Source organism: Sus scrofa, chromosome 15, assembly GCF_000003025.6.
Source record: "Sus scrofa isolate TJ Tabasco breed Duroc chromosome 15, Sscrofa11.1, whole genome shotgun sequence".
In the NCBI taxonomy this organism is placed as follows: Eukaryota; Metazoa; Chordata; class Mammalia; order Artiodactyla; family Suidae; genus Sus; species Sus scrofa.
The window spans coordinates 77,416,954-77,440,193 of NC_010457.5; the positions used below are offsets into that span (position 1 = coordinate 77,416,954).

Here is a 23,240-nt window from a genome sequence, read left to right on the forward strand (position 1 = left end):
AACAGGGAACTCCTACTTTTTTCTTTTTAATAAAGCTTTATATTTTAAAAGGCTTGTGGTGTTTTCGTTAAAGATTGTAGTTGATTTGTAATGTTCTGTTAATTTCTGCCTTATAGCAAAATGATCCAGTCATACATATATATATATATACATTCTTTTTCTCATATTATTTTTCCTCATATTCTATCACAAGTGGTTGGATCTAGTTCCCTGTGCTATACAGTAGGACCTCATGACTTATCCATTCTAAATGTGATAGTTTGCATCTACTAACCCCAAATTTCCAGTCCATCCCACTTCCTCCCCTCCCCCCCCCCCTTGGCGACCACACGTCTGTTTTCCATGTCTGTGAGTCAGCTTTACATTTTAAAACAGTTCCAGGTTTGCAGAATTAGGAGTTCCCGTCGAGGTTCAGTGGTTAACAAATCCAACTAGGAACCATGAGGTTGCAGGTTTGATCCCTGGCCTTGCTCAGTAGGTTGAGGATCCGGCGTTGCTGTGAGCTGTGATGTAGGTCACAGATGAGGCTCGGATCCCACGTTGCTGTGGCTGTGGTGTAGGCCAGCAGCTACAATTCTGATTCGACCCCTAGCCTGGAACCTCCACATTCCGTGGGTGCAGCCCTAGAAAAGAAAAGAAAAAAAAAAAAGGTTTGCAGAATTACTGCGAAGATAGTACAGAGTTTCCATATACCTCACGCCCAGTTGCCCCTATTGTTAGCATCCCACATGGGATTTGTTATAATCAATGAATCAATACTGATATATTATCATAAACCTAAGTCCATAGTTTATCCTGATTTCTTCAGTTTCCCCCGAATGCCCTTTTTCTGTTCCAAGGTCCTGCCCAGGACATTACATGATATTGTCATGCCTCCTTAGGTTCTTCCTGGCTCTGACATTCCCCAGGCTTTCTTTGTTTTTGATGACCTGAGGAATACTGGCCAGGCATTTAGTAGAATGTTCCTCCAATAAGACTTGCTTGATGTTTTTCTCACGCTTAGCCTGGGGTTCTGGGTTCGAGGGAGGGAAAACACAGAGGGCAAGTCCTGCCCTAATCACATCCTATCAAGGGCATAGACGATCCACACGGCCTGTCACTGCCGATGTTTGGAGAGTCCACTTGTTCTCTTAGGTCCCTTCTTCCAGGTCCCCAATAACACTCAGCTGCCTTATTTTTCTGATTCCATAATCATTCTAATTTCAAAAGCAAAATTGAAGATCTAATATTCAAAGGTAGAGCGAGTCCCTAAGGTAGGCAGGAATTCTATAAATTCCAAACCGGTAACAGAGGAGAAGGAAGAGAGAGAAGCCTTCTTGTCTGAGCCTCTGCCTTCTTGTTCCCCTGACAAACCAAATCACCTCACACTGAGGCGGCTCTTCAACATCAGCACATCCACCAGGTGATACTGTCAGAAAAGGACGAGAGGAATTGCCAACCGTGTCCATCATATCGTCCGGTGTGTTTTTATACAGCTTTCATTCGGCTAAATATACTTGTAGTCCATTTCTGTTGCTAAGCATCGTATTTTTATTAGGCGAGGTACTGTTTGAAAATGCAAACAGAGTCTGTGTCTTGTAGTGAAGCATCAGGAGAAAAGGGGACAGGCTCTAAACGCCAGTGACTTGTTCAGGTTGAGCTTCTGGATGAGTGCGGTACAGTTTCCTGAATCCACCATACAAATGAGTTTGGGGAGTGATCTGCTTTCATCTTGCAGCCTTCTTGATTTTATTGCCATCCCTGTGTGTCTTATTTCACATATCTTTCCTGTCAGCTGTAGAGAGGCTGAGCTACAGCTATGGCTGCTGAGCTGTGTCTCTCCACAGTCATGTGGTTCAGGTGACAAATCAAACAAACAGCTCACTCAGAGGAGCAAGGGCTCCCGGAGCAGGGAGGGAGACACAAAAAACTGTTTAAAATCCTTCCTTGTGAAGAGACTCTGGGAATGCATTAGTGCAAGGAGTCTATGGGTTTCTAAAAATTGCAGCAGGTGACCCACGGAGGTTTATGTAGCAAATTCTTCTCTGGCAGATGAAAAAGAGCAGAATGGGTGTTTGTCTATCTCAGCAGCTTAAGCTTCTCTTGAACCGGGCGTAGGCTAAATATATCAGTCCGGGTTCTTGGTTGCAAATCAGAAACCAACAGTAGGTCCTTTAAAACACAAAAGGAAAGTTTTTGGAGAGGTCAGCAAATGTGACCTGCCACTTATCTTTTTATGGCTCAGAAAGCCAAGGGTAATTGTTACATTTTTAAATAGTTAGACAAAAAACGTTTTTGAAAGAGTGACATTCCCTGACCTGTGAAAATTATATGAAATTTAAATTTCAGTGTATGTAAATAAAATGTTATTGGAGCCCAGTCACATTCATTTGTTTACATATTGTCTATAGCTGCTTTCATGCTGCTTTCAGTGGAAGAATTGAGTAATTGTGACAAAGACTATATGGCCCACAAATCCTAAAATATTTATGGATGTCTTGGCCAAGTCAGGCTGCCACAACCAAATAACATAGAATGAGTGTCTTAACAGAAATTTATCTTCTCATAGTCCTAGAACTAGAAGTCCATGATCAAGGTAACGACACTGGTTGATTTCTGGAGAGAGGTCTCTCCTTGGGCTGCAGACTGCCGCCTTCCTGCTGTGTCCTCCCATAGAGGAGACAGAAAGGTAGCAAGCTCTTTGCTGTCTCTTTTTATAGGACACTAAACCCATCATGAGGGCCCTAGTCTCATGACCTTATCTAAGACCAACTCCTTTCCAAAACCCTATCTCCAAATAGCATCACATTGGTGGGGGTGGGGGGTGGGGTGGGACTTCAACATATGAATTTTTGGAGGACATAATTCAATCCATAGTAACTAACAATTCCCTTACAGAAAATGTTTGCTAATCTCTGTGTTAACGGATATTAGGACACATACAGCCTGTCCCAAAGCACCAAAGAACCATGCTGCAAACTATGCTGGAGAGAACACAGGAAATTCACAAAAAACATCGTAAACTGATCCATCTCTACCACCCCAAGTTTCTGCTAATACTCCCAGCACCAGGTCCGACAGGACAGCCAGGAGCCTTGACACTGCTGCCTCTCTAGAGTGTTGCTCTTTGCACCTCACCAGAATGCATTCAGCCAGTGTCTGCTACTTGGACACAAGTTTTTGAGTCAAAATCTAGTGTGGGTGAATCTGAGATCACATGACTGAGTTACCTACAGCGGCAAGGGATGCTGAAATGATGAGTTTCTGCAGGGATAGAGTGGGGAACACATAAGGTGGCAAATTCCCTAAAGGTACTACCTAATAGCAAGTCACAATGTAAAAATGACTTGTTCCTACATTGTTTGTCCTCCACCACTTCCCCTGAGAAATGAACCCTCGTCTCCTTGGGAAATATCCCCATGTGGCATCTCAATATTTGACAAGACTTCTTGGATCCTGGATTGTTTATGACAAATGGGAAGTGGGAAAAAGTGGGGTTCAGTGGTGAGGAACCTCTCTGCAGTGGCATGAAATGCTGTTTTTCTCCCTTCTTCCTTTCTTAAGTTCTCTGCACCAGAGTTAAGTTGCTATCAGTGTTTCTCACTTTGAAATTAGGATTTGCCTCATCTATCTGAGCCAATATTTAGTTTAATTCTTTCTGACCATAGCAACATGGCAACTTTGGGAGAACTGGAAAGAAAAATATCAAAGAGTTTCATATTCCCCCTTATTCTCTTTAAAATTCCACATCAGAGGAAATTTCATTTTTAGCCAAGATGAGATAACGGGGACCAGATTTGCCTTCCCACCTAGAACAGCTAGATTTTCCCCTTTCCACCAACCCCCTGCCCCCACCAAACCTACAAAAAACCCAATCCAAAATATATAAAACAATGCGTTTCTAAGCACCAGACATCAAGCATTGAAAGATACAGGATGAGCCCTATGGTTGACCTTGAGAGTTTCTAGATAATAGCACAGGGAAGAGGAACCCAGAAGGAGTATGGCAGACTCTCTGAGTTGAGAAGAACAAGCTGAGAGTCCTAGGTGATCAAGAAGGCTGGAGTTCAAGGGAAGAAACTGCTCTGCAGAAAGAAAACTCTGGAAATCTGCAGAGATTTCCACTTGAGCATTCATCAGAATATTCACCAACCATATAAGCAAGGCAACCTCTCAGGCTGGAGAAAAAGCAGTCTTAGGATTTGAAAGAACAATGTTCACTAGTAACACAAGACCAGGAATACTGCCTGTTCCCATTGGCTAGACTGGTAAGCCTCAAAATTCACAGGGCATTTAGGAAAGTATTAAGTAAGATCTTAGAGGGGACTTGGTCTCACCTAACAAATCTTAAAAGCAAGATGCAAAATGTTCAATCTGTTTCCAAATAATTTAATTGCACTCCAGAACAAAACTCAAGAATACTTATAAGAACACAAAAGTATCCAGCACCCTATAGAGCAAAATTCACCATATTGGCATCTAGTAAAACCTTACAAGGCATACAAAGAAGCAGGAAAATGTAACTCAGAGTGAGGAGAAAAAACAACCAAATGAAACTGACATGAAACAGACACAGATATAGGGATTAGTGGCAAGGAAATTAAAATGGTCATTATTGTAATCTAGACATTCAAAAAAATTAAACACATGGGGAAAAATAAAATTTCTAAAGATAAAATCTATAATATCTGAAATGAAAATTACACTGATGAGCTAATGAAAGAAGAAAAGCTTAAGGAACTTGAATATATAGCAATAGAAATGATCCAAAAATGAAACAAAGAGAAAAAAGGATTTAAAAATAAGAAGGGAAGGAGTTCCTGTCTTGGCGCAGTGGTTAATGAATCCGACTAGGAACCATGAGGTTGCATGTTCGGTCCCTGCCCTTGCTCAGTGGGTTAATGATCCAGCGTTGCCGTGAGCTGTGGTGTAGGTCGCAGACTCGGCTTGGATCCAGCGTTGCTGTGGCTCTGGCGTAGGTGAGTGGCTATAGCTCCGATTCGACCCCTAGCCTGGGAACCTCCATATGCCGTGGGAGCGGCTCAAGAAAAGGCAAAAAGACAAAAAATAAAATAAAATAAAAAAATAAGAAGGGAAAGAGTATCAGTGAGCTGTGGTACAACTTCAAGTATTCTAAAATAAATGTAATTGTGTCTCCAAGCTGGAGGAGGGACAGAAAAACTATGAAGAAATGATAGCTGAAAGTATTCCAATTTTGGTGAAAACTATAAACCCACAGATCCAAGAAGTTCAATGAATTCCAAGTGCAAGAAACATGAAGAAAACTACACTAAAGCATATTAGAAGCAAATTGTTCAAAATCAATGACAAAGTCTTAAAAGCGACTTCAGAAAAAAAAAGGATATTATGTACAGAAAATCAAAGATAAAAATGATAGAAAATTCCTCACAGGAAACAATGCAAAGATAAGACAATGGAGCAACATCTTTAAATTACTAAAGGAAAAGCAAAGTGTCACCTATAAATTTATACCCAGCGAAAAATCTTTCAAAGAAGAGGTTAGAACCAAGACTTTATCAGACATACAAAAGCTGAAAGAATTCCTCGCTAATGGACCTGCGCTATAGGAAATGTTAAAGGAAATCTTTCAGGCAGCAGGAAAATAACACCAGATGAAAATACAAGTATATCTTGAAGATATTGTGGGTCCAGTTCCAGACCACTGAAATAAAGTGAATATCACAATAAAGTGAGTCACACAAATTTTTTGATTTCCCAGTGCATATGAAAGTTATGGTTATACTGTATTATAGTCTATTAAGTTTGTGACAGCAATATGTCTAAGAAAAAATATGTATACCTTTTTGGGAAAATGATGCTGACAGACTTGGTAGATGCAGAGTTGCACAAACCTTCAATTTGTAAAACAAACAAACCAAACCCCTGAAATATTGGAGTTCTCTTTTGGCACAGCAGGTTAAGGATCAGGTGTTGTTATATTCGGTAGCTTGGGTTGCTGCTGTGATGCTGGATTGATTCCTGCTCCAGGAACCTCTGCATACTGAAGATGTGGCAAACAAACAAACAAACAAACAAACAAACAAACAAAAACCACCAAAAAGCAAAAAACAAAAAACCTTAAAATATCTGCAAAGCACAATAAAGTGAAACACAATAAAGGGGGTTATATACAGGAATAAAGAGCAGCAAAGATGATACCTATGTATCCAAATATGCAAAATTTGTTTTTCTTGTAATTTGAATCTTATAAAGGATAATCGATTTTAAATAACAATAATATATTGTGGAAATTATAACATAAGCATAAGTAAAACATAGGAAAACAATAGCATAGGCATGAGGGAGACATGGAAGTACACCACTATAAAACCATATGTTATGTGTGAAATGGTATCATATCATGTGAATATAGACTGCAATAAATCAAACACATAGTAACAACCTTAAAACAGCCACTAAAATAACAAAATAAAAAGTTATAGCTAATAAATCAAGAAAGGAGATAAAATGGAATCATAAAAAATACTTAATTCAAAAGAAACAAAAAAGAAAAGGACAATCAAGAATATACAGGTTGGAGTTCCCGTCATGGTGCAGTGGTTAACGAATCCGACTAGGAACCATGAGGTTGCGGGTTTGATCCCTGGCCTTGCTCAGTGGGTTGATGATCCGGCATTGCCATGAGCTGTGGTGTAGGTCACAGATGCGGCTCGGATCCCGCGTTGCTGTGGCTGTGGTGTAGGCTGGCGGCTACAGCTCCAATTCGACCCCTAGCCTGGGAACCTCCATATGCAGCAGGAGTAGCCCAAGAAATGGCAAAAAGACAAAATAATAAAATAAAATAAATAAAAAGGTGTATGTAATATCTCAATAACTTTAATAATTGAATATATTTTCTCTGACTACCATGGAATTATATTAGATATCAATATTTGGAAGTTAAATGACATATTTCTAAGGTCAGAAAAAAATGAATCAAAAGAAACTTAGAAAGCATTTTGGCTTAAATGAAAATACAACACATTAAAATCTGTACAATGCAGCTAAAGAACTACTCAAAATATTATTTATGGCTCTAAATGCCTATGTAGAAGAAAGTAAAAGACCCAACTTAATGACTCTACTTTCCACCTTAAGACACTAGGAAAAAGAAGAGCAGTGAAACTCAAAGTAGGCGGAAAAAAAAAGAGGGAAATAGATCAGAATGGAAACAAATGAAATCGAAAAACAAAATCAATAGAACAAATTGACAAAACTAAAATTCGTTGATTATCCTTACTTGGAAATCAAGACTTTTGCAAATGAGATTCACAAAGCTTACATCTAATAAGGGACTTGCATCCAGAATATATTAAAAAACTCTCAAAACTCAAAAATAAGAAAACAAGCAACCCAATTTTTTAAAATGGGTAAGATACTTGAACAGATATGGATGACAAAAGAGCATATGGAAGCATATGAAAAGATGTTCAGCATCATTAGCCATTAGGAAAATGCAAATTAAAACCACAATGAAATACCACTATATACATACTGAGGGCTAAAATTAAAATGACTGATCATAACACATGTAGGCAAGAAGACAGAAAAACTTGAACACATGTATACTGCTGTGGGATTATAAAATGGCACAACCACTTCTGAAAACAGTCCATTGGTTTCTTAGAAAGTTAACACACACTTACCATGTGATCCAGATGTTCATTCTCAGGTATTTACCCAAGAGAAAAGAAATACATTTATACAGACTTGTACATAAATGGTCATAGCAGCTACATTTGTAATAGCCCCAAACTGGAAACAACCCAAATATCCATATACAGGTGAAGTGTAAACAAACTGTGGTAAATGCACCTAGTATAATACTACCCAGCAGTAAAAAAAGAATCAACTATTGACATATTCAACAACATGAATGAATCACCAAATCATTATACTGAGCAAAAGAAGCCAGACCAAAAAAAGAGTATATACTGTATGAGTTAATTTATATAACATTCTGCTAATAATACATAGTGATAAAAAAAATAGATTAGTAGTTTCCCAGCAGATGAAGAGACAGAGAGGTACAGAGGAAGAGATCACAAAAGGACACAAGGACATTTTGAGGAGTGATGGATATTTTCACTGTCTTGAGGGTGGTGATGATTTCATGGGTGTATACATACATCAAAACTTACCAAATTGCACATTTCAACCATATGTTATTTATTATATGTCAATTATACCTTAAAAAAAAATAAATGTCCGTTCTTTTTAAAGAATCAAAGTTGAGTATTACCTGTACTATGTCCATACTGAGTCATCATAATGGTAGTTCTTTTGTGGAGTTTGGCCTGTTCTCTTACAGCCAAGTCTGTGAGCCGTCCAAGGTGATAGAGAGGGACAGGACCCACAGTGCTGAGCTTTTGTATTTTGCTTTTTCCTTCTTTTTTTTTTTTTTTTTTTTTTTTTTTTTTTTTTTTTTTTTGCACCTGCAGCATATGGAAGTTACCAGGCTAGGGATTAAATTGAAGCTGCAGCTGCAAGCGTATGCCCCAGTCACGGCAACTCAGGATCCAACTTACACCACGGCTTGTGGCAATGCCAGATCCTTAACACACTGAGCACGGCCAAGGATTGAACTTGCATCCTCATGGATACTATGTTGGGTTCTTAACCTGCTGAGCCACCATGGGAACTCCTTCTTTCTTCAAAGTAGTAATCAAAGGTCCTTGGAGTTTTCCAATAAAAATTCTTTCATTACATTTGAGTCACTGGTGGGTAGTCACTGGTTTTATTTTATAGAAACATAAAGAATGAGCACGATTCCTAAACAATGTAGGATATTAGCAGATGGTCTTGTTCTTTGATATAGACATAAAACCTATCTTCTGAGAAAGGACAGAGATTCATATACGCCTTGCTTAAGAGAAAACTAAGTTGCTGCCTGTTTATTACATCTGCTTCCAATGGGAAGCAAGAATTTTTAAAATGAGGTATCAGAGGGTTGTCTGGTTCCATGGAGGGGATTTTCCTGAGGGGACCCCATAAAAAACTTCTCATGTATTTAAGCCAACATGCTCCACCTCCTAGAGTAGTATGCCTTACCTCTAACGTGGAATAAAAGGCTTTTATTTATTTATTTGTTTATTTCTTATTTGTTATTTCCCCAATGCAATTTTTTTCTCTCCTGTACCGCATGGTGACCCAGTTGCACATACATGTATACATACTTTTTTCTCACATTATCATGCTCCATCATAAGTGACCAGACATAGTTCCCAGTGGTACACAGCAAGATCTCATTGCTAATCCATTCCAAAGGCAATAGTTTGCGTCTATTAACCCCAAGCTCCCAATACACCCGCACTCCCTCCCCTTCCCACTTGACAACTACAGGTCTGTTCTCCAAGTCCATGATTTTCTTTTCTGTGGAAAGGTTCATTTGTGCCCTATATTAGATTCCAGATACAAGTGATATCATATGGTATTTGTCTTTCTCTTTCTGACTTACTCCACTCAGTATGAGAGTCTCTAGCTCCACCCATGTTGCTGCAAATGGCATTATTTCATTCTTTTTATGGCCGAGTAGTATTCCAATGTGTATACATTCCATATCTTCCTAATCCAATCATCTGTTGATGGAAATTTGGGTTGTTTCCATGTGAATAGTGCTGCTTGGCCAACAGGCACATGAAAAAATGCTCAACATCCCTGATTATTAGAGAAATGCAAATCAAAACTACCATGAGGTACCACCTCACACCAGTCAGAATGGCCATCATTAATAAGTCCACAAATAACAAATGCAGGAGGGGGTGTGGAGAAAAGGGAACCCTCCTGCACTTTTGGTGGGAATATAAGTTGGTACAACCACTATGGATAACAGTATGGAGGTACATAAGAAATCTATACATAGAACTACCATATGATCCAGCAATCCCACTCTTGGGCATATATCCAGGCTTTGTTTTATCAAAAGAATTTGAGGCATGAGAAGGGTGGAAAGTATTTGGTTGGTGAGGGGTGAAGTCACACGGTTGCATACTTCTCTGGCCATGATGAAATGATTTGTGTGGGGAAGAAACATCCAAAATAAAGTATGGTCAGCTACCATGTTCCAGAAATCGTTAGCTATCCAGAGGCACTTGGTGACTAGAGCAGATAACCCCCTGGCAAAAATGCTAAGGACCAAAACACAGCAAACAAACTCAACTTTGAAGTCTGTATTTTTCCTTCTTTCTTTTCTGGGTTTGTTGGCATATGTCTACAAAGCAAGAGTGCCCCGTTTCCTCCCATCTCTAGCGGAACTTCTCAGACCTCAGCTGCCTCCCTGGCTCCAGGGCTTTTGCTCGGCAAGGTGAGGCATGTGTGTTCAAAGGGCTCCCACTCAACAAATTTCCTTTCCTTTATGGTGATTCTAGCCATCTTTCTAGGCCTCTGAGTGTGTGAGGGGAATCCTCACAGGGGAGTTACTCATGTGAAAATGAAAAAGGAAACCTCATATATATTGGAGTCAAGAAGGGAAGAAGGGAAGTTCTCATGCCCTACTCAGTGATGGACCCCAAGTAGGAACAGATCACCTTGCATCACTTTGCATCTCCAACAGGAATAAGGGTGCTACCTTACTACCCAGAAGGAAAAAGGAAGATTTTCTCCTTGCTCGACAACTTCCCAGCCAATGAGAGACTGTCACAACTCAGCTTCGGTTTTGTTTGTTTGTTTGTTTGTTTTTTGTCTTTTTGCCTTTTCTAGGGCTGCTTCCTGCGGCATATAGAGGTTCCCAGTCTAGGGGTCTAATCAGAGCTGTAGCTGCTGGCCTACACCAGAGCCACAGCAACACGGGATCCAAGCCACATCTGGGACCTACACCACAGCTCACGGCAACGACGGATCCTTAACCCACTGAGCAAGGCCAGGGATCAAACCCGCAAACTCATGGTTCCTAGTCGGATTCATTAATCACTGTGCCACGACAGGAACTCCAACAACTCAGCTAACTTTGAACTCCCAGTTTCCTCTAATGGACTCTTTCTTTATAATAGCCAAACTCCCCATTTTTCTATATGAAAGAATGTTCTCCTCTGTTTCTCCAGACTTGCCCATAGTTTTTGCTACAGCATGCTTACCTGAAGGACAATTTTCTGCCATTCCTGGATGAACTCATTTTGCTGATAAAATAATTGGCTCTTTAAGTTAGGAAGTCAACACTTCCCTACAGGCAAGTTTCTCTGCCAGGGGATGGGACTTTGGCCTCAGCTGGATGGGGCTGGAATGTATTTTGCATATATAGGTTCCCAGGTTATGCGTTCCTGCTTCATGAAAGGATAAACTGGGGGTCAGATGTATGAACGGGGAGATGTGTGAAGGAGTTCCCGTCATGGCGCAGTGGTTAACGAATCCGACTAGGAACCATGAGATTGCGGATTCAATCCCTGCCCTTGCTCAGTGGGTTAAGGATCCAGCATTGCCATGAGCTGTGGTGTAGGTTGTAGATGCGGCTCGGATCCCACATTGCTGTGGCTCTGGATAAGGTCGGCGGCTACAGCTCCGATTAGACTCCTAGCCTGGGAACCTCCATATGCCGTGGGAGCGGCCCAAGAAATGGCAAAAAGACAAAAAGACAAAAAAAAAAAAAAAATAGTGTCGGCATTTCACATTATGCCTGAAACTTACTATGGAAATCTAGGGCTAGCCTCAAAAGTGCATTAAAATAAAAATAGTCCTCTAGTAATATAATCTCTCCTCCTAAGACCTCAGGGAATATTTTCTAACAAAGGTAAGATCTAAATAAAGTGAAAAGTGTTATAATTATCCCCATTACTTGATGGGCAATATAAGGCTACTCTATTCTTCATGGACTGACTGACCACTGGTCCCAGAAACCTTTTGACTAAAGGGACATGTGTGATGGACTCAGAACATTAAACCATAGCGACTAACCCAGAACGCAATCAAACTCAATGCTTTGTCTTCCCTCAAAAAGTACCTAGTGAGGAGTTCCTATCGTGGATCAATGGTTAATGAACTGGACTAGTATCCATGAGGACTAAGGTTCGATCCCTGGCCTCGCTCAGTGGGTTAAGTATCCGGCCTTGCTGTGAGCTGCGGTGTAGGTCACAGATGCAGCTCCAATTCTGCGTTGCTGTGGCTGTGACATAGGCAGGAGGCTACAGCTTCCAATTCCACCCCCAGCCTGGAACCCTCCATATGCCATGGGTGTGGCCCTAAAAAGACAAAAAAAAAAAAAATTTTTTTTTTAAAGTACCTAGTGAATTACTTTGAACAAAAATGAAACCAAAATTTAATTAAAAAAATAAATATACAAAAATGAAAAATATTCAACAATAAAAAGGAGAATACAATGAAAATAATTCCTCATTTAATCTGTCTCTTTTCCCTCTCCATGGAGCATTAGTAACAATTACTTAATCCAGGACTAATCTATATACAGTATCAACAAATACATTATCCATATTCACATACACGTAGAGATTGATAAAATAGATATTGGTATCATGTATTCTTTTTCTGATTGTGCACTTCTTCATGTATACAAAAGATTATAATGGATATGTGATGGACTAAGATTATGAGTAACACGAACACTACTGTATCAGTCATGGTTCTAGAAACAGATGGCATGCTCAAACTGGGAAACTGAGGAGAGTTGAATAATCAGTTACCAAGTTGCAGGCAGGTTTAGGGGAACCAAAAAAGGATAATGCCATACTCAACACTTCCTCCAGGTTTTATGGAATTCTAAAGCACATGCAATTTTTAAAACTGTCTTTAAGAAAAAGAATGCAGGGAGTTCCCATTGTGGCACAGCGGAAACAAATCTGACTAGGAACCATGTGGTTGCAGGTTCGATCCCTGGCCTCGCTCAGTGGGTCAAGGATCCGGCATTGCCGTGAGCTGTGGTATAGGTCACAGACGTGACTTGGATCTGGCATTGCTGTGGCTGTGGCTGTGACTGGCAGCTGTAGCTCCGATTCGACCCCTAGCCTGGGAACCTCCATATGCCACAGGTGCAGCCCTAAAAAACAAACAAACAAAAAAACCCATAAAAAAACAGGCCCTCATGGAACACCTATGCCTGTGGGAGAAAGAAACAAAAAGGAAGAAAGGAAGAAAGGAAGGAAGGAAGGAAGAAAGAAAGAGAGAGAAAGAAAAAGAATGCAAAATCATTGATGCAAAAGTAGGTATAAGAATGAATTTAGAATGAGAAAGAAAACGTATCAAATCACAAATTGATAAAACTTCAAATATCACCATCATATTACTATTAAATGTGTCACATCTCTTTAATACTTTCTCTTTTTTTCTTTTTCTTTTTTGCTACATGCTCTTTGATCTTTACATGACACTGATGTCACTCTCTACAGAAGGAACAGAAAGTTAACTCAGTCTTTCCCATAGCATAGTCTCTTTCTGGGTTCCCTATTGTGTTCAATTGGTCTGTGAGTTTCTCCCTATAAGAGAATGAGAATAGTCCAACATCACATTTAGAAAAACAAATGATAGCATGTGTCCTGCTGAGTGCCGGACAGAGGTACCATTTTTTTTAAGAGTAAAGGTCAGGGCATTTTACAAAGCTAAGGAAACTCTCAGTCTATCTTCCATGCATAAGAGTGGTTTTGTCACTGCCTATGCAAACTACTTCTTCCTCGGTTCTTTACCCCTCCAGGGCAAAGTCTAAACTTCCCCACATGACAAATGAGCCTCTTCTCTCCTCTATTCCTTCTTACCGGGCTGGCCTCTGGTACCACCTTCCTTCAACCACCTCTTCCTGTTGCACACAGGTTACACTCCAGGAACTCTCTCAGTTACCTACAGTTCCAGAACATTCTATGCTCAATCCCATTCCTGAGAGGCTTTGCACACAATAGTCTCTCTGCTTGGAATACTCTTCCCAGCTTGCCCACTGGGCAAACACACTCTGGGCCTTTAAGTTGCAGAGGAAATGCTGGTTCCACTGCAAAGCCTTCTTTGACTCCCTTAGACCCACTTCGGGTTTTGTTCTCCTCTGTCACAATCCCACTGACGCAATGATCTCATACTAATGCAACTGTTTGCAAGTTTATCTCCCTCACTAGCCTGTAACTTTCTGGAGATCACAGACTGAGACTGCCCATCTTTGAATCTTGGGCATCCAGCACAGGGCCTGGCCCACAGGAGGCACTCAATAAGTGTGTTTTCAATGAATGAGCATTGAGCAAACTTTTGGATGCCTGGCGCTGTGCTAAAATGTGATCTCATTTTGTGGTTGTAACAACCCTATGAAGAAATATTCTCATCCTTACTTTACAGACAAAGAAACTGAAGTTCAGTGAGTTTAAATAATTTTCCCACAGCTCTTTTAACCCAGGTCTGATGCCAAACGTTCATGCTGTTTACTATGGTACACTGTCCCTCGAAGCAGGTACATTGTGTTCTTTTAGGAGCTTAAGCTAGCAGCCTATAGCATGGCTGATCCAACTTTTTCTGAAACAACATATACCGTTTTTTATTCTCTCAGAGATCAAAATCCCTATTATGTTTCTGCCCCAACCACTCCCACTGAAATTGCTCTTTTTCAAGGTCACAAGTGATCTCGCTGCTGCCGAATCTCACAACCATTTTTTCTCTTATCTTTTTTGACTCTGGATGGTTTTCTACAAAGTTGACTGCTCCCTTTGTTCTGAGACTAATTTTCTCTCTCAGCTTTTGTGACAAACCATTCTCTCAGTTTTTTTCCATGCCTCACTGGGCACTTTGTATCAATTCCCCTTTCTGGCTCATCCTCCTCTTTCCTACTCTAAATATGGACTTCCTCCAAGGGCCTGAACTAGCACCTCTTCTCTACCCATTTCTGCCATAGGTGAACCCACCTGGTCTCGTGGAATTAAATAGGATCCAAAGACCTGTTTGCCAAAGGCATATCTCTCGCTGCTTACATTCATACATCCAACTCACTCCTTGATCTCTCTACTCGATTGTTTCACTGGAATGTCCTCAACTTTCACTGGCATCTCCTAATTTCTCACCTCTCCCAGTGTTCCAGTTACTACTATAGCTATGGGACAAACCACTTTAAATCTTTTTATTATTATTATTGAAGTATAGCTGATTTACAAATTTGCATAATTTCAGGTAGTTACAGCAAAATAATTCAATTATACATACATTATGTATATATGTATCTATCTCATGCTATTTTTTAGATTTTCTTCCTTTATAGGTTATTATGAGGTATTGAAGATAGTTTCCTGCTACACGGAAGGTCTTTATTGGTTATATATTTTATGCATAGTAGTGTGTATCTGTTAATCTCAAATTCCCAATTTATTCTCCCCCCCTCCCATTTGGGAGCCGTAAGTTCTTTTCAATGTCTGTGAGTTTATTTCTGTTTGGTAAATAAGTTCACTTGTATAATTTTTTTTAGATTCCACATATAAGTGATATCATGTCTTTGTCTTTCTGAGTTACTTCACTTAGTATGATAACCTCTAGGTCCATTCACGTTGCTGCACATGACATTATTTCATTGTTTTCTGTGGGTCACTTCATATCTTAATAGGCCAGGAATTCGATGATAAAGAGACAGAGAGACAGACAGATATATAGAATTCATCTAATGGCAAAAAAAGGAGAGCTATTTCTTCCTGAGTGCTTCTTCAGCCAGGAAGAAAAAATGATTCCCTTAAAAAGTCTCCCCCCCCCCCGCCCCCCGCCCCCGCCACCATGAGAGCCAAGATCCAATTCCCAGCCTTCTTGAGATTCTGACCATTAGGTCCAGGTCCTAGAGTAGACCTGGCATCTTGGGTCATACTCTGTCTCTGGAGGAGTCCTACTTGTTACATGATCAATGTATCATCTATATCTCTTAGAGGAGTTGACATCATTAAGCCACATTGGTGTCTGGAGCTCAGAGAAGTCCGTGCTGGGTTTCCTAGGATCCCTGTTTTCCTCTAGGCCATCATCTGCAGCCAGGCCTGACCATCCACTTTTAGATCATCTCTGCAAATATTGTGCAATTCCAAATGTTCAAAGACACAGATGCAATGGTTTCCAAACACTTTGGATTCGTTACAACACTATATTTATGCTTTTTAATCCCTACTCACCTAAGAGCTATATTTATTTGATTTTCCTGAACTAAAAAGAATCGAAGTGATTTTGAAAACTTTTTTGAGACATTTGCCAGTTTCTCTAAGCTTGGTAAACAGCTTCAGGTGTCAAAAGACCAGGACTCCAAATCACCCATGTAAAGGCCTCTTGACAATCTCATTAGTACTGAAGGTTGGTTCACCATTTCATTTGGCCTTTTCTAGATGTTATTTTTTCCCTTCTATTCACACCAAATCTTCAGCCAAGAAAATGTACTCCCAGCTTCCCTTCAAGGAAGATTTTGCTTTTATTGTTTTCACTGCACATCTTTTCTTAATTTTTTTTCTTACTTTATGATCGCTTGCCATTTTCCCTCTATCTCTTATTCTTAAGAGATGGTATTTAAGCCCTTTGCAACATGCTACCTTTATTGATAACACAATGGAAGCTTATTTCTTTCTCTTCTCTTTGAAACTTAGGATTTTTCAAGTGTGACGTTAAAAAACAAACAAACAAACAAAAAAACCCAAAAACCAACGACAACAAAAAAAAACCTGTTTCTGTTGGGCAATGGACATGGCTACATTTGTGATGCACCTTTTCCCTGGGACTGAAAGTTTTTTGGTCTAATTCACTAGCTGCTGTAACATGTTCTCTTACACTGTTTCATCCAATGGTTGGGTAGCAAGTCTGTGTAATGAATGAGTCATGGGAATTGGACATCAGAGTTAATACCTGGAGCCGCCTACGCTCTCCCTCAACCCTGTACAGGCCACCTCACCTCCTTTCTCTGTTGCTAAGGGCCAGGTAACTTACTCTAATACCTATTCATCTGTCTACAAGCTGAGATTGTAGAAACCTTAGTGAATACAAAACAGGGCTGCCATGTCTAAGATTTTCACAGCTATGCCCTTCCCTGTGGAGAGTTTGCACTGTTTACAATGTACATTTTCTGATATCTAAGGGATCATTTTTTAATTAGGAAAATGAAAGTGAATGTTAAGGAGCAACATTTTTATCAATTCTCTTCAACTTTACCCAAATCACTCAACTATCTTATTGCTAAGAAGGATTCTAAGAACGCTTTTCAGATGCAAATCCTTTGGGCTGGTGCCTTATAGACCAACTTTGAGAACAATTTAGTGACTGGACTTTTATTGTTTCAGTTCCTTGAAAGAAAGGCAAATATTTACTACATCTGATACTTTGTCTTTAGTCAAGTGATGTTTCAAAAAGACAAGGTCTCTCTGAGTACCTTATTTTCTTCTAAGTACTAGGAAAAGTATTCTGTTCTGCAGTGCTCTTCATAATGTTCCATCTGTTCTGATTTTTCAGAGGATTTTTTTTTTTAATCTCCTCAGAAAATTCAATGAAAAAAGGTAAAGGCTTGACTGCCAGTAAATTTTTGTTTCTCTTCTTTCTGGGAAAGAGCCAGTTTGAGTTTAAAAATAGACTTGAGAAATGTCTACAGCTTGAGATTCGTTCAACCCACTAATATTTGCTCTAGAATAATGAGATTCGATATATCTGAACTAAAATGATCCCCATATATGTCATCTTTCCATTTCAGATCAAATATGACACCAAATCAGCCTTCTGTTGAAGTAAAATTCACCATGTTAACCACCCCTTCTATTTTTAATTTATCCTGAAAAAAGTGAAGTTGGCAGTTTAGGTCATTCTAAGTGTCCCATGTTAAACATTTATCAGTTGATGTTCTTTATTATTAATTTCCAATAGTAATTACTGTGGTTCTAACACTAGACAGCCACTGGGATTAAAATATTGGGGCAATAAAAGAGAATGATTTAATTTTTAAGTTTTTAAAATGATATTTTTGAGGTGTAATTGACATCAATAAAATTAACAAAATTTAAATGTGCAATGAATTCTCTTAAATGCATACAATTTGTTTAATTGCCCTCATATTTATGGCATAGAACATTTCTATCAACTCAAAAAGTTACCTCTTGCCCCTTTCCAATTCTCTTCCTATCTTTGGCAAACACTGATCCACTTTCAGTAATTATGACTTTTCTAGAATATTACATAAGTGGAATCACACACGCAATCTCTCAGGTCTGCCTTCTTTTGCTTAGCATAATGCCTTTGGGACTCATCCATATTGTTGTATGTATCAGTAGTATGTTCCTTTTTATTGCTAAATAATATTCCTTTGTTTGGCTAAAGCACACATTTTCTACCCATTCACTAGTTGATGAATATTAGGTGTTTCCAGTTTTTGATTACGAATAAAGCTGTTAGGAACATTCAAGTACAAGTCTTTGGGTGAATTATGTTTTCATTTCTCTTGGGTGAATATCTAGGAGTGGGATTGTTGGGTCTGATGGTAAGTATATGTTTAATTTCTTAAGAAATGGTCAAATTGTTTTCCAAAGCAGTTGTACCATTCCTACCAGCAATGAATAACCATTGGGGCTGTTCCACATCCTTAACAACACTTAGTATTGTCAGTATTTTTTATTCTAGCCACTGTTGGTGTAGTGGTACTTTGTTGCCATTTTAATTTGCATTTCTTTAATGACTAATGGTACTTGAACTTTTTTTATGTATTATTTGCTATATTCTTTGGTGAGATGTTTATTCAAATCCTTTGCCTATTTAAAAAAAAACAGCTTATAGGTTGCAGAAAAGCTCAGTTGGGAGAGTTTTAGATGGAAAAAAATTAGGTTATCTTCTTGTTACTGAAGTTTAAGGGTTCTTTATTCTGAATACAAGGCCTTTATCAGATATGCTTTGAAAATATTTTCTTTCAAAACAATGTCTTAATTTAGCTAAAAATCAGAGCACTTTTGAGGCACTGACAAATCCAAGTGTGGTTTGCTTGAATTTCTAATGTCGAATGAAAGGTATTGATATTAATTCATTAGTGCTTTGAGGTAGCCTCAAGGACAATGTCAAAAGGCCTCTATACTAAGATGATTTGGATGTTTTTCCCTAGAAGCAGTTCATCTATGCACACAAAAATCTATTCTAAAGGAGCTGTGGATAGATTTCTCATGTAAACTATTTCCAGAGTGAAGTAAATATTCCTCTCCCCCACAATGGGGATGACTTTAAATTATGGCAGTTCTGGAGTTCCCATCATGGCTCAGTGGTAGCAAACCTGAATTGGGTTCGGTCTCTGGCCTTGCTCAGTGCGTTAAGGATCCAGCGTTGATGTGAGCTGTGGTGTAGGCCACAGATGCAGCTCAGATCCCCTGTTGCTGTGGATGTGGTGTAGGCTGGTGGCTGCAGCTCTGATCTGACCCCTAGCCTGGGAATTTCCATATGCTGTGGGTGTGGCCCTAACAAGCAAACAAACAAACAAACAAACAAATTATGGTGATTCTAAGGCTCAGAGGAGTGGAGGGTTCTCTAGGAAGAGAAGTAGATAAAGGACACTTAAGTAGGCAAAGTCTTACTCTTTTTTTTTTTTTTTTTTTTTTTTTTTTTAACCTGTGGCATGCAGAAGTTTGGGGCCAGGGATCAAACTCAGCCATAGTAGTAACAATGCTGGATCCTTAACCACTAGGCTACCAGGGAACTCCTTACTCTACTTCTTAAAAGAACATTTTCCTCTTTTCTTGGTAATTTTTTTCTGATAGAATTTCAAATTTACAAAGAAAAATTGCAAGAAAAACACAAGGGACTGCTATATACCCTTACCCAAATTTACCAATGTTTCATTTTGCCCCAAGTTAAATACACTGTACATTTAAATTTTTAACTGTAGAAATAAAAACTAAGGCCTGGTTATTTCTGAGGTTTTTATTCCCACTTATCTCTAGCCCAAATGGCAGTCTTCCATTTTACAGCCTGGAAGACTGACACAGAGAGAATCCAGTCACAGAACTCTGGGGACCCAGTACTTCCTGTGGCCACCAGAATGAAGCCAGTCACCATTCCTCTTTGTAGTCTAGCTTTGGAGCCCATTTCCCGATCCCTTCTCGGTATCCCTGGCTCCTATCCTTTTCTTTGTGTGCAGAGAAATCTCTGGTGTCTCTTCCTCTTCTTTTAACAACACCAGTACTATTGGATTAAGGTCCTACCCTTATGACTTCATTTAATCATAACTATCTCCATAAAGGCCCTATTTCCAAATATAGTCACATTAGGGGCAAGGACTTTAACATATGGATGTGAAGGGGAAACAATTCAATCCTTAACCTATACCAATGTTCATAGCAGCTTAAGTCACAAAAGCCAAAAGATGGAAATAGCCTGAATGTCCATCAACAGTTGAATGGAAAATCAAAATGTGGCATATACCCACAATGGAATTAAGCCTTAAAAAAGAAAGGAATGAAATTCTGATCCATGGCTAAATGAAATAAGCCAGATGGAAAAGGAGAGCCTGCATATGATTTCCTTTATGTAAGGTACTTAAGGGTAGTCAAAATTTGTGGAGACAGAAAGTAGAAAGGTGATTTTCAGAGGCTGGGACAAAGGGGAAATAGGAGTTGTTATTTAATGGGTAAAGAGTTTCAGTTTGGGATGATGGAAAATTGGAAATGAATGGTGGTGATGGTTGCACAACAATGTGAAGGTACCTAAGGCTACTGAATTGTAACCTTAAAATGGTTAAATGTAAGTTTTATGGTGTATATATATTACCACAATAAAACAAAAGAGTGATTTTGGCTTCAATATGTAGCTGTGATACTGAGAAACTGGATTTATCCTCCCACTTGAAACTGAGAAACAAGACAAAATATGAAGTGTTGGTTTTCAAACATTGGACACATAACACCTAGGATAGTAATCCCTCAGAGAAAAGAAATAAATGAGGTGAACCTTATGATTGCTTGAGTTTATTTCCTAGGGAGTTCTGAGCTACAATACAGGGAAGAAAATCCTAATCAAAGCCTAGTAGTCCACCTGAATTGAATAGCTAGAGTTGAGAATTTGGAGGAGCCAAGGTGGATAAAATTCACAGGGCAGAGTGTCAGAGCAGAGAGCTGCTGCACAGAGGCAAAGTGGGGGCCCCTTTGAGTCTTTAGTTAAGTACTAAATAGTCTTGTAAGTGAGGAACCTATCCCAGTAAGGGAAAAGACCTACTGCTAAAGAGCAGACAGATAAAGTTCAGACCTCATATTGGGCCAAGAATAATTCATGTTCCCAGCAGCCATAATGGAAAAGCTTTGTGCTATACCATTCATCAGGAAGAGTGTTCAGAAAGCTATTATTCAGGTATGGCCAGACTCATAACCCTAGTTTAATTATGGAAAAAAAAATGAGGTAAAATACAATAGAGGGGCATCACCTAATCATTACTCCTGAACAATTTCAAGATCAACAAAAACAAAGAAAATGTGAGAATCAGTCATAACAAGAGGAGGGAGACATGACAACTAAATGTAAACCAGTGAAAAGAGAAAAATCTTAGAAGCAAAAAAGAAAAAGATATATACAGAGTAAATAAAAATAAGAAATGACAGTAGGAGTTCCTGTCAGAAACAATCTGACTAGGAACCATGAGGTTGTGGGTTTGATCCCTGGCCTTGCTCAGAGGGTTAAGTATCCGGCATTGCCTTGAGCTGTGGTGTAGCAGGTGGCTGTAGCTCTGATTCGCCCTCTAGCCTGGGAACTTCCATATTCTGTGGGTGCGGCCCTGAAAAAACAAAAGACAAAAGATAAAAAAAAAAAAAAAAAAAAAAAAAGAATGACAGTAGATAAGCAAACTCTTGTCAAAAAAAAAAAAAAAAAAAAAATGCAAGCCAGATGCCAATGAAGCAACTGCTTTACATGCTGACAGAAAAACAAAAACAAAAACCCCTGTCAGCCTAGAATTTTATACCCAGCAAAGTGAAAGGCCAAATAAAGACTTCTTCAGACACAGAAACACTGAAAAGCTTTTCACTTATGCCTAATCCGTTAGGCATAAGGAAAATGATACCAGATGGAAATCTGGATTATACATCTGGAGGGAGATCATACATGAACATAGCTAACTCTACGCCATTTCTCAACCAAACCAAGGTAGAGAGAGGGAAAAATGGACACAATAGGACAAGGTAAAGATGGAGAGGGGGTTGGAGTTAGTAAAATGGTCTGGATATTTCCTTATTCTCACATATGTCCTTATTAGAAGCACCACATTGGGTTGGTTTTTTACAGCCTTATTTTATTTGCCTTTTTTCTCAAGAATATGGGTCTTACTTCCTTGAGTAGAGAGAAGACTCCTTGATAGCAGGGACTTCACTTTGGCCTATCTGAATGTATGGCATCTAGTCCATGGTAGGTGTAGCAAAATTAATAAAGAGGAAAAATACTTTATATTTATGTAAACACAAATGAGTTAAAAAGTTATTGTAGGGATCAGGCCTGCAAGTTGGAGAGGGGATGAAAAGAAATCAGTTATCATTTGGTACCTGTTTGGGTTTTCTCATCTTTGACATATAACTGACAAATAAAATTGTAAGATATTTAAAGTATACATTGTGATGATTTGATATATGTATACACTGTGAAAAGACACTGAATTAAACAAGTAGGTAATAAGGTGGTGTATAGTGGGAGCAAGATAAATATTTACCAAGCTGAGTGGTATGATTTTAGACCCTTTTTCCTTGTTTGCCCATTTGTACATTCTACTTTTTTTCCAAGAGACATTTTATTTACAAAAGTAGAAAAAAAGATATGCAAGTATTTTTAAAACTGAGTGAAATTCTGGATTCTCATTAAGAATTTGGACACTCAGGGACGTTTCAAATATCTCACCTGTCTTCAATGCCTCAGAGGTGTTCTTACCTGGGGAGAAGGATGTGTGCACATTCCCTTCAGTGGAGGATAAGCCATTCATCCGACAGTCCAGGCAGGTATGAGAAAGCACAGGGCTAAGGAATCCTCAGGAAACCGACACAGAAGCCTCAGGGACATTGAAAACAACCTAATGGTAATGGCATTTTTAAGTAAACAGTAAATTATGGTACCTTGAGATAATTGGAATATTTGCAGCCATTAAAATCTATGGTTTATACGAATATTTAATAGCAAAAGTGCTCAAAGTTTTACATTAAATCTAAAAAGTTATTTGCAGTGTTATGCTATTTGAAAGAGAGTTATATGTGTAATTTAATTTCCAAAAGGAAATAGACCCTAATATGAATAAACATTATCCCTGGGTGATAAAATTTGAATTATTTTGGTTTCTTTACCCTGTTTGCTACTTTCAAAAAATTTCTACCATGACTTACTTTTAT

At 39.0% G+C, this 23,240-nt stretch overlaps 1 long non-coding RNA gene across 1 annotated transcript; it reads right to left on the minus strand.

Moving 5' to 3' along the window:
- Window positions 592-22,927, minus strand: LOC110257043. The gene is made up of 3 exons (XR_002339205.1): window positions 22,789-22,927; window positions 5,801-6,001; window positions 592-2,151 (listed from the first exon to the last, which is right to left on the minus strand). It is a non-coding gene; the product is annotated as an uncharacterized LOC110257043 (long non-coding RNA).